Source organism: Xiphophorus couchianus, chromosome 8 (assembly GCF_001444195.1).
Source record: "Xiphophorus couchianus chromosome 8, X_couchianus-1.0, whole genome shotgun sequence".
Lineage (NCBI taxonomy): Eukaryota > Metazoa > Chordata > Actinopteri > Cyprinodontiformes > Poeciliidae > Xiphophorus > Xiphophorus couchianus.
This window is the reverse complement of record NC_040235.1, coordinates 5,286,075-5,295,724: the sequence shown is the minus strand read 5'-3', so window position 1 is coordinate 5,295,724 and position 9,650 is coordinate 5,286,075.

Here is a 9,650-nt window from a genome sequence, read left to right as displayed (position 1 = left end):
AGGGAGGGACTCCCTCCTCTCTGTCCTCACACTGATCCATGCTGCTGAATTCACGTCAGCTCACACACACTTTCTACCTTCACCTGCAGAGGAAACACACATCATTCATCTGCACATCAACTCTGATCATCCTTTACATCATTAGAGCTGGAAAAAGATCAGCTGCTCCTCCTCTGATTGGCTCTTCTTCTCTGCTTCATATCAGTGTCAGGTGAATGCAGTCAGACAGCAGAGAGGCAGAGGAAGCTGCCATCAGCTGCTGCACTTCTACTATCAGTCCACTAGATGGAGACATGGAGCAACATTTACATTCACTGATTCAACCTGAACATGAAGTATTTTAGTTAGTTATTAATAGCCAGAAGTGGATTAAATGCGATTAAGATTAAGTATCAAGTAATTTGACTGGACTGAACACATTTTACTATAGCAGCATTTAATTTTGGAAGGAAGAAGGACAAACTTGTTGTGTCTGACTCTAATGGTGGAGACCAGAGTTTGATAAAAAAATCATGAATCAGTTTGTTCAGAGAGGAAAAAAAAAACATCAGATGTTCATCATGTTTGATTCTAGTTCATCAATAATCCCATAGATTAACCTTAAAACAACAGAGATTAAAGTTTGATCTGAAATTAGAGGTGAATATTTTCTCCAAACATCAGAGAGAAAAATAAGAAACAGACAGAAAAGTTTCTGAAGACAAAGTTTATATAGAAAACAAAGCAAACTAACAGTTTCTTCAAATGATCCAAAGAGTTGAAGAAGAATGTGTGATCAACAAACTGAGACCCAACAGAACTAGACTGGTGCCTCACCTTAACAGGTGAGTTTAAACAGAAAGTAATCTGAGTAGAAATGAGGCCAAACTGGTTTCACTGGTTAGACTGAGAACTGTCAGAGGAAAGTTTATCTGTTGATGTTTGAAAACATAAAATCTACTCATGACTCCCAGTTTGAACACAAACATTCTGCTGCTGTTATTCTGCTGATCCAGGTTCTGTTCAGCTCTAATGGAACCAGAACCTGTTTTAACTTGGAACCAACAGAAATCTTCATTGGTGGGGATTTGTCTCCCTCTGGTGGGCAAACAACAACCTGAATGATGTCTGATTATTAAACAGATGAAGTGTTTTTAAATCATCCAAATAGGTTTTAAAAAAGTGGCCAGAACCAGAACCAGTTCTGCTGTTCATTGACCAGCTCATGAATAAAACATCATTTGTTCCTCAGCAGCTCTTAAAATGAACTCAATACAACAGCAGTAAATATTACATTGAGTCATTATTAATTGGCCTGAATCAAAAGACTGAGTGAAAAACTAAGCCCATCCTTTCTGGTTCCACAGCAGGTCAAAGGTCAGCATCTGCTGATCTCATAGAAATCTCAACTTTAACCACTTTTTCTCTTTAGCACTAAACAGCAATTATTGTTCGGGTTCATGGAATTATGGCAAACAAACATTTACATTCACTGATTCAACCTGAACAACAGGAAGTATTTTAGTTCACATTTATTGAACTACCAGCTCCATCAAAGATTAACTATTTAATAATCTGACTGAATTAAACACATTTTAATAATATTTTACTTTGAAACTGTTTTGTTTAACTTTAATGGTGAAAACTAGAATTTGACTCCAGGAAATAAAAACATAAAAAAGTTTGTTCATGAAGAACATCAGCTCTTCATCAAGAGGTGCTGGATTCCAGTTTACCAGTAATCTAATAATCCCTTAGATTAACCTTCAAACAGCAAAGAGATGAAACTTTGAGTTCAAGTCAGTAGATTTCTGTTCTCTAAATATCAGAGAGAAAAATAAGAAACAAACAGGAAAGTTCCTGAAGACAAAGTTCAAGTAGAAAACAAAGAAAACTTACAGTTTGTTCAAATGATCCAAACAGCTGAAGAAGAATTTCTGAACAACAAATGGAGACCCAACAGAACCGCAGTAGAACCAGACTGTGCCAGAACTGAACAGGTGAGTTTAAACTGAAAGTTTTTAGAGGAGAAATGACCCAGACTGGTCTAACTGGTCAGACTGACTGTGAGTGAGAGGAAAGTTTATCTGTTCACTTCTGTAAACATCAATTCTTCTCATGACTCCCAGTTTGAACACAAACACTCTGCTGCTGTTATGTTAGTGATCCATGTTCTGTTCACCTCTAAGGAGCCAGAATTTGTTTTAGCTTGGTATCAACGTTTTTTTTTTTTATTGCATCAAAATGTCAATACAATGTATAGAATGGGGGAAAATGGAAAAAATATGCCAGGGGAACAAGGGATAAAAACAATAGAAAGTACAATAAAAGGAGCACAAACAGAGATAAGAGTGTTTCAGGTAATACAGTTAAATAATTTTAGGGCTTCAAGAGTCTTTACAGCTTTGGGATTGTAAAGGTCTGTATAGTTACTGCATAGTGTTGTAATTCAGATAAAAACAGACAAAATAGAGGCTTTTTGCCAGAAAATTTGCATTTATGAATATGAAATTTAACTAGAATTAACAATAGATTAATTACATAAAATTGATTCTTATTAACAGGACAGACATTGTAGAAACCAAAAAGTACATCTGTGTATAAAAGTGAAAAACTATTGAGAATATGAGATTGAAAATAATAAACAAAATTTTCCAGAATGAGACAGTGAAGGAGCGTCTCCAGAATAAGTGGACTGTTGTCTCAATGTCCAAATGACAGAAAGAGCAGCAACGTTCTGTATCCTTGTGCAGGTTTTGTTTTGCAGGGTAGCATCGCTGGAGAAGTTTGAAGCAAACATCACCAGGTTTGTTCGTAATGAAGGATTTGGAGGGCAGAGTCCAAACCGTTGACCATTTGATATCAGAAACAAACTGTCTCCAGTAGTGGGTCACATAAGGTGTAGTAGCAATGTCCTTCTGAAATAAGGATCTTATATTCCTGTTTCTAGTGGAGGGTTTAGAGGAGGAACAAATTTTACCCACAGCAGATTCAGAAACAGAACAATGTATGTCTGCAGCTCTGTTCTCCCCAGAATGATGATGGACCTTAAAGAGCAGAACTTCTTTAGGAACGGCGTCCAGAACAATAGCAAATTCCCTGGAGGGAACTGGGATCCAGTAGGTGGATAAAAATTCAGAGTAAGACTTTAGGTACCCGAAAGAGTTAAATAATTGTTTTACAAAAGTAATATTATTATTAAACCACTTAGGGAAAAACAGAGATTGGTTTTTGTAAAGAATATTCCAGTTATTCCAGATGAAAAATGTGTGAGGGGAGAAAAAATGTTTATAAATTAGAGACCAAGCAAGGAGCATCTGTTTGTGATAAGTGGCTAGTTTTAGTTAGACTACATAGTAATATAGGTTAGTTAACTATATTATAGTTAGACTTAAGTAAAAATGAAAGGCCACCAAAATTAGAGAAAATATAATTAGTGATAAAATTCCACAAAGAGTCAGAGTTCAATAAAACATTTCTGATCCAAATGATTTTAAATGTGATTTAAAGATGAGAAATCTTAAAAGTTTAGACCACCTGAGTCTACAGGGTTTAGGAACACAGAGTCTTTGATGTAATGTGTTTTATTCTTGAAGATAAAATTGTAGAGCATTTTATCAATAGTTTTACAGGTAGCAGTATCAACATTTAACGTTAATGCAGCATAAGTTAGTCTGGATATTCCTTCAGCTTTAGATAACAATATTCTTCCTCTTAAAGATAAATCTATTTGAAGCTGTCATGATCTGTGTCTTTCTGTGTTTATTTAGAGTTTTCTGTCCCCTTAAGTCTCTTCGTTGTCCTGTCCTCCCCTTGATTGTTCCCAGGTGTGTCTCGTTTCTATGATTACCCTCCCGTGTATTTAACTCCACCTGTGTCCTTTGTTCCTCGTCGGGTCCTCGTCAATGTTAGCTTCTGTGTCGTCAATGTTTAGTCTCTTCGTGTTCAGTGTGTGTTACTCCTGCTCGTTGTTTGGACTAAGTTATTTTCATTAAAACATCATATTCATCATACCTGGGTCCGCTGCATCTGCCTCACCACTCTCACCACCCGCACTTCCTGACAGAAGGACCCGACCAAAAGTACGGTGAGGCACGCTAATTACATCATGGACCCAGGGGGCTTGCGGAAAACCATAAAGGACTATGTCGAAGAGGTGGCAAGGCCATACTCTGCCCGTCACCGCCTGAATATAGCCACACGCTTGGTGATTATGCTGGACGAATGGATCCCGCGACTTCCGCATCTGGGGCTGGCGGAGTTGCAACAGGAGGCAGAGAGGGAGTGCCTGACGGCGGCTGCCGTGCTGAGAGGTAACCCTCTGCCTCCCAATCCGCACAGTTTCTCCGCCAGCCCAGATCCAGCTCCAGCTCCGGGACCAGCACCCCCAACCGGCGCAGACGGCGCACCGGAGGCCGTTCCAGCCGGCGTTCCTGCCGGCGCACCGGAGACCGTTCCAGCCGGCGTTCCTGCCGGCGCACCGGAGGCGGTTCCAGCCGGCGTTCCTGCCGGCGCACCGGAGGCCGTTCCAGCCGGCGTTCCTGCCGGCGCACCGGAGGCCGAATCAGCCGGCGTTCCAGCCGGCGCACCGGAGGCCGAATCAGCCGGCGTTCCAGCCGGCGCACCCGAGGCCGAATCAGCCGGCGTTCCAGCCGGCGCACCCGAGGCCGAATCAGCCGGCGTTCCAGCCGGCGCACCCGAGGCCGAATCAGCCGGCGTTCCAGCCGGCGCACCCGAGGCCGAATCAGCCGGCGTTCCAGCCGGCGCACCCGAGGCCGAATCAGCCGGCGTTCCAGCCGGCGCACCCGAGGCCGAATCAGCCGGCGTTCCAGCCGGCGCACCCGAGGCCGAATCAGCCGGCGTTCCAGCCGGCGCACCCGAGGCCGAATCAGCCGGCGTTCCAGCCGGCGCACCCGAGGCCGAATCAGCCGGCGTTCCAGCCGGCGCACCCGAGGCCGAATCAGCCGGCGTTCCAGCCGGCGCACCCGAGGCCGAATCAGCCGGCGTTCCAGCCGGCGTTCCTGCCGGCGCACCGGAGGCCGTTCCAGCCGGCGTTCCTGCCGAGACCCTGACCTCCAGCGTTCCACCCGAGACCCTGACCTCCAGCGTTCCACCCGAGACCCTGACCTCCAGCGTTCCACCCGAGACCCTGACCTCCAGCGTTCCACCCGAGACCGAGACCTCCAGCGTTCCACCCGAGACCGAGACCCTCAGCGTTCCTCCCGAGACCGAGACCCTCAGCGTTCCTCCCGAGACCGAGACCCTCTGCGTTCCCTCCGAGACCCCCTGTGCCCCACCAGAGACCCTGCCTCGGGGGGCTCGTCGTCGCCGTCTGTGGGCGGCCCCCGGGACTCCCCGTTGCCACCTCCGGCGCCGCGGGCGACCGCCGGACCGCCTCTGTGGTTCCCGTCTCCAGCGCCACGGACGGCCGCCGGACCGCCTCCGTGGTTCCCGTCTCCAGCGCCGCGGACGACCGCCGGACCGCCTCCGTGGTTCCCGCCTCCAGCGCCGCGGACGGCCGCCGGACCGCCTCCGTGGTTCCCGCCTCCAGCGCCGCGGACGGCCGCCGGACCGCCTCCGTGGTTCCCGCCTCCAGCGCCGCGGACGACCGCCGGACCGCCTCCGTGGTTCCCGCCTCCAGCGCCGCGGACGGCCGCCGGACCGCCTCCGTGGTTCCCGCCTCCTGCGCCGCGGACGGCCGCCGGACCGCCTCCGTGGTTCCCGCCTCCAGCGCCGCGGACGGCCGCCGGACCGCCTCCGTGGTTCCCGCCTCCAGCGCCGCGGACGACCGCCGGACCGCCTCCGTGGTTCCCGCCTCCAGCGCCGCGGACGACCGCCGGACCGCCTCCGTGGTTCCCGCCTCCAGCGCCGCGGACGACCGCCGGACCGCCTCCGTAGTTCCCGCTGCCACGGACGACCGCCAGACCACCTCAGTGGTTCCCGCCTCCTTTGCCTCCGCCCACCCTGTGGGTAGTTTTTTTTTTTTGTTGTTTATGGACTCTTGGCCCTTCTTGTTTTTCCGCCCACAACTGTGGGTTGTTTTTTTGTTAGTTTGGACTCTGGCCCGCCGTCCGGCACCCCTCCACCCACCCTTGTTGGGTTTTTTTTTTTTTTCTTGGGCGTCTGGTAGCCGCCCTTGAGGGGGGGTACTGTCATGATCTGTGTTTTTCTGTGTTTATTTAGAGTTTTCTGTCCCCTTAAGTCTCTTCGTTGTCCTGTCCTCCCCTTGATTGTTCCCAGGTGTGTCTCGTTTCTATGATTACCCTCCCGTGTATTTAACTCCACCTGTGTCCTTTGTTCCTCGTCGGGTCCTCGTCAATGTTAGCTTCTGTGTCGTCAATGTTTAGTCTCTTCGTGTTCAGTGTGTGTTACTCCTGCTCGTTGTTTGGACTAAGTTATTTTCATTAAAACATCATATTCATCATACCTGGGTCCGCTGCATCTGCCTCACCACTCTCACCACCCGCACTTCCTGACAGAAGCCAGTGGTTTAATTTCTTTTTGGTTTTATCAATTGTAGGGTCAAAGTTAAGCTTGCATCTTTCTTTGGCATCTTTTGTGATAATTACCCCAAGATATGAAACTTGTGTTTTAACAGGAATGTTGTAAAGATGGGATTCGCTACAAGATGATATGAGAAGAAATTCACATTTGTTTAAATGAAGTTTGAGGCCTGAAGCATCAGAGAAAGTTTGGATGAGCTTAATAACAGGAATCTGGTCAGCATCTCTCAGAAACAGTGTTGCGTCATCAGCAAATTGACTAATACAAATTTCTCTATCAGCAGCTGAGATACCACAGATATTGTTTTCCAGAATAAATGTTGCAAGAAGTTGAGCTGCAATCAGGAATAAATAAGAGGAAACGGGGCAAACCTGTCTCACTCCTCTGGATACTGGAAATCTGGGACAGGAGCCATGCTTCAGTTTAATACAGCAGTTACCTTTCTGGTAAAGAGTCTGAATAGATTTTATTGAATATTGCCCAAAAACAAAATTATCTAAGGCCCGATACTTAAAGCCATGATCTATAGAGTCACAAGCCTTATAAAAGCCTAAAAACCAAATAAAGCTGTTATCATTTATTAGTTGTGAATAGTCTAGTAGATCCAGCACAAGCCTTAAGTTGTTTGTGTTTGTGGGACATGAAACCTGATTGAGATTCATCAATAATAGAACTGAAGGTTTGTTTAATTCTTCTGGCCAAAATAACAGTAAAAACTTTATATTCATTGTTCAGTAAGCAAATAGGTCTCCAGTTGTCAATGAGTAATTTGTCTTTGCCAGCTGTTGGGATCAGAGTAATAAGGCCTTGTGTTAAAGTAGGAGGCAATTCTCCACGACCAATAATTTCTGAAAGAGAGCTGAGAATAAAGGGACTAAGATCTTTGACACATTTCTTATAAAGCTCACTTGACAGCCCATCACTACCTGGTGATTTGTTGTTTTGAAGACTTAAAATAGCCTCTTCTACTTCCTGTACAGTGAGGTTAGCATCACACATTTTGTTATCAGCCTCAGATAAAACTTTACAATGTTTCATGGAGTCAATCAGTAAAGAAGCTTTTTCATCTGAGTATTTAGAAGAATAGAGGTTGTTGTAAAAATTGGAACAAAATGAACCAAGAGTTTTATGATCTGATACAATCTTGTCATTAACTTTAAATGTGTCTAAAGTATTATGAAGTTTAGATTTTTCTAAACCAGAAAAGTAGGAAGAACACTGCTCCACTTCCTCCAACCATCTCGCTCTAGACCTGACAAACGCGCCTCGAGCTTCTGTTTATATATTTCATCAAGTTTAGTTTGACATTCACTAAAGAGAGAAAGGTCATCATCTTTAAGGTTATTATGGCTAATCCTGGATAAAGAAGCTATCTGAGAGCAAAGACTTTCTGCCTCTTGCCTTCTCTTTTTTGCAAGGTTACTACGAAAGGATCTCATAAATTTTCCTATGTCATATTTTAACAGTTCCCAAAAAGGACTAAAGGAGTTTTGTCTCCAGGCTTCCTCCCAGCGGGATTTAATCAGGGATCTGATGGTTTCAATAACATCCTCATATGAGAGACTGTTGTTCATCTTCCAACAGACAGCTCTAGGAATGCCGGGCGCCGAGAGTGAAAGGCTTAACATGATTATTTTATGGTCAGAGAAAGGAGCAGGGTGCGTATCAATATTAACAGCAGCAGAATCGACTTGCTTTGATACCAGCCAAAAGTCAATACTGGACTTTTTAGAAAGATCTTTGGTAGGGAGGCTCCCATCAGGGTTATTGCTGCCGATTCCGATTCCGATCACCCATGAGGCCGATCTTTGCTGATCGCCTGGATTGACTGTTTATTTTTTGCAGTAGTTATAAATGATACTATGTGATGTGGCAAAATGTAAAAATGATCTGGTTATAAATTCACCTAATTAACGTAAACATACAACATACGTGCAGGAACAATACAGCAGCTACTCAGTCAAAAGAACAAGATAAGATAAGATTTATTTGTCATTGTCATCAACAGATTACAATGAGATTGAGATTTGCTCGACTCGAGTTAAGATGCAGGTTATGTGTATATACATAATATACAAAGATAAAGAAATAAATAGTACAAAATGAGAAATAAACTTAGACATCAGAAGATGGTTGCAGCGCCTGGAGGTGTCGCAACAGAATTGACATTTTTAACAAAGTGGTGTCAAGAGCAGAAGTTCTTATGCCTTTGAATTTAGTGCCATGATTGCCATCGGGTAAAAACTGTTTTTTAGGCGATTTGTCCTGGTTTTTATTGCTCTGTATCTCTTGCCTGATGGCAGCAGCTGGAAGAGACCATGGCCAGGGTGTGAAGAGTCATTTAAAATGTCCAAAACTTTCTTGTGGAGCCTGGAAGTGTAAATCTGTTCCATAGTGGGGAGGGGGCAGCCTATGGTTCTCTCTGCTGCCCTAACAACCCTCTGAAGCGCCTTCTTGTCCGCGGATGTGCTACTGCCGTACCAGACACACATACCGTACGTGAGCACACTCTCTATGGAGCAGTGATAGAAGGCCTGCAGCAGGTCTGAGGGGAGACGGTTCTTCTTGAGTATTCTCAGAAAGTACAGTCTCTGCTGTGCCGTCTTCAACAGCTCCTTGGTGTTGGTGCTCCAGGTTAACTTGTCCTCCAACTCCATGCCCAGAAACCTGAACACTGGGACCCTCTCCACACAGGTCCCACTGATGGTGAGAGGCTGGATGTCCGTTTTGTTCTTCCTGAAGTCGATCACCAGCTCCTTTGTTTTGGAGGTGTTGAGGAGCAGGTTCTTGACTTTGCACCACTCTGACAGCCGCTGCACCTCATCCCTGTACTCCAGCTCCCCCTTCCTGCCTGAGATGAGACCAACAACAGTCGTGTCATCTGCAAACTTTATGATCTTGTTGCTGAGGTGGTTGGAGACACAGTCATCAGTGTAGAGGGTGTAGAGAAGTGGGCTGAGCACGCAACCCTGTGGCGATCGGGTGTTCAGGCTCAGAGCAGTGGAGGTGTGGGGGCCCAGTCTGACCCTCTGGGAGCGACCTGTTAGGAAGTCCAGGATCCAACTGCAGGTGGCTGATGGGAGCCCAAGGTTTGCTAGCTTGGACACCAGACGTTGGGGAAGTATAGTATTAAATGCTGAGCTGAAGTCCATGAAGAGCATTCTGAT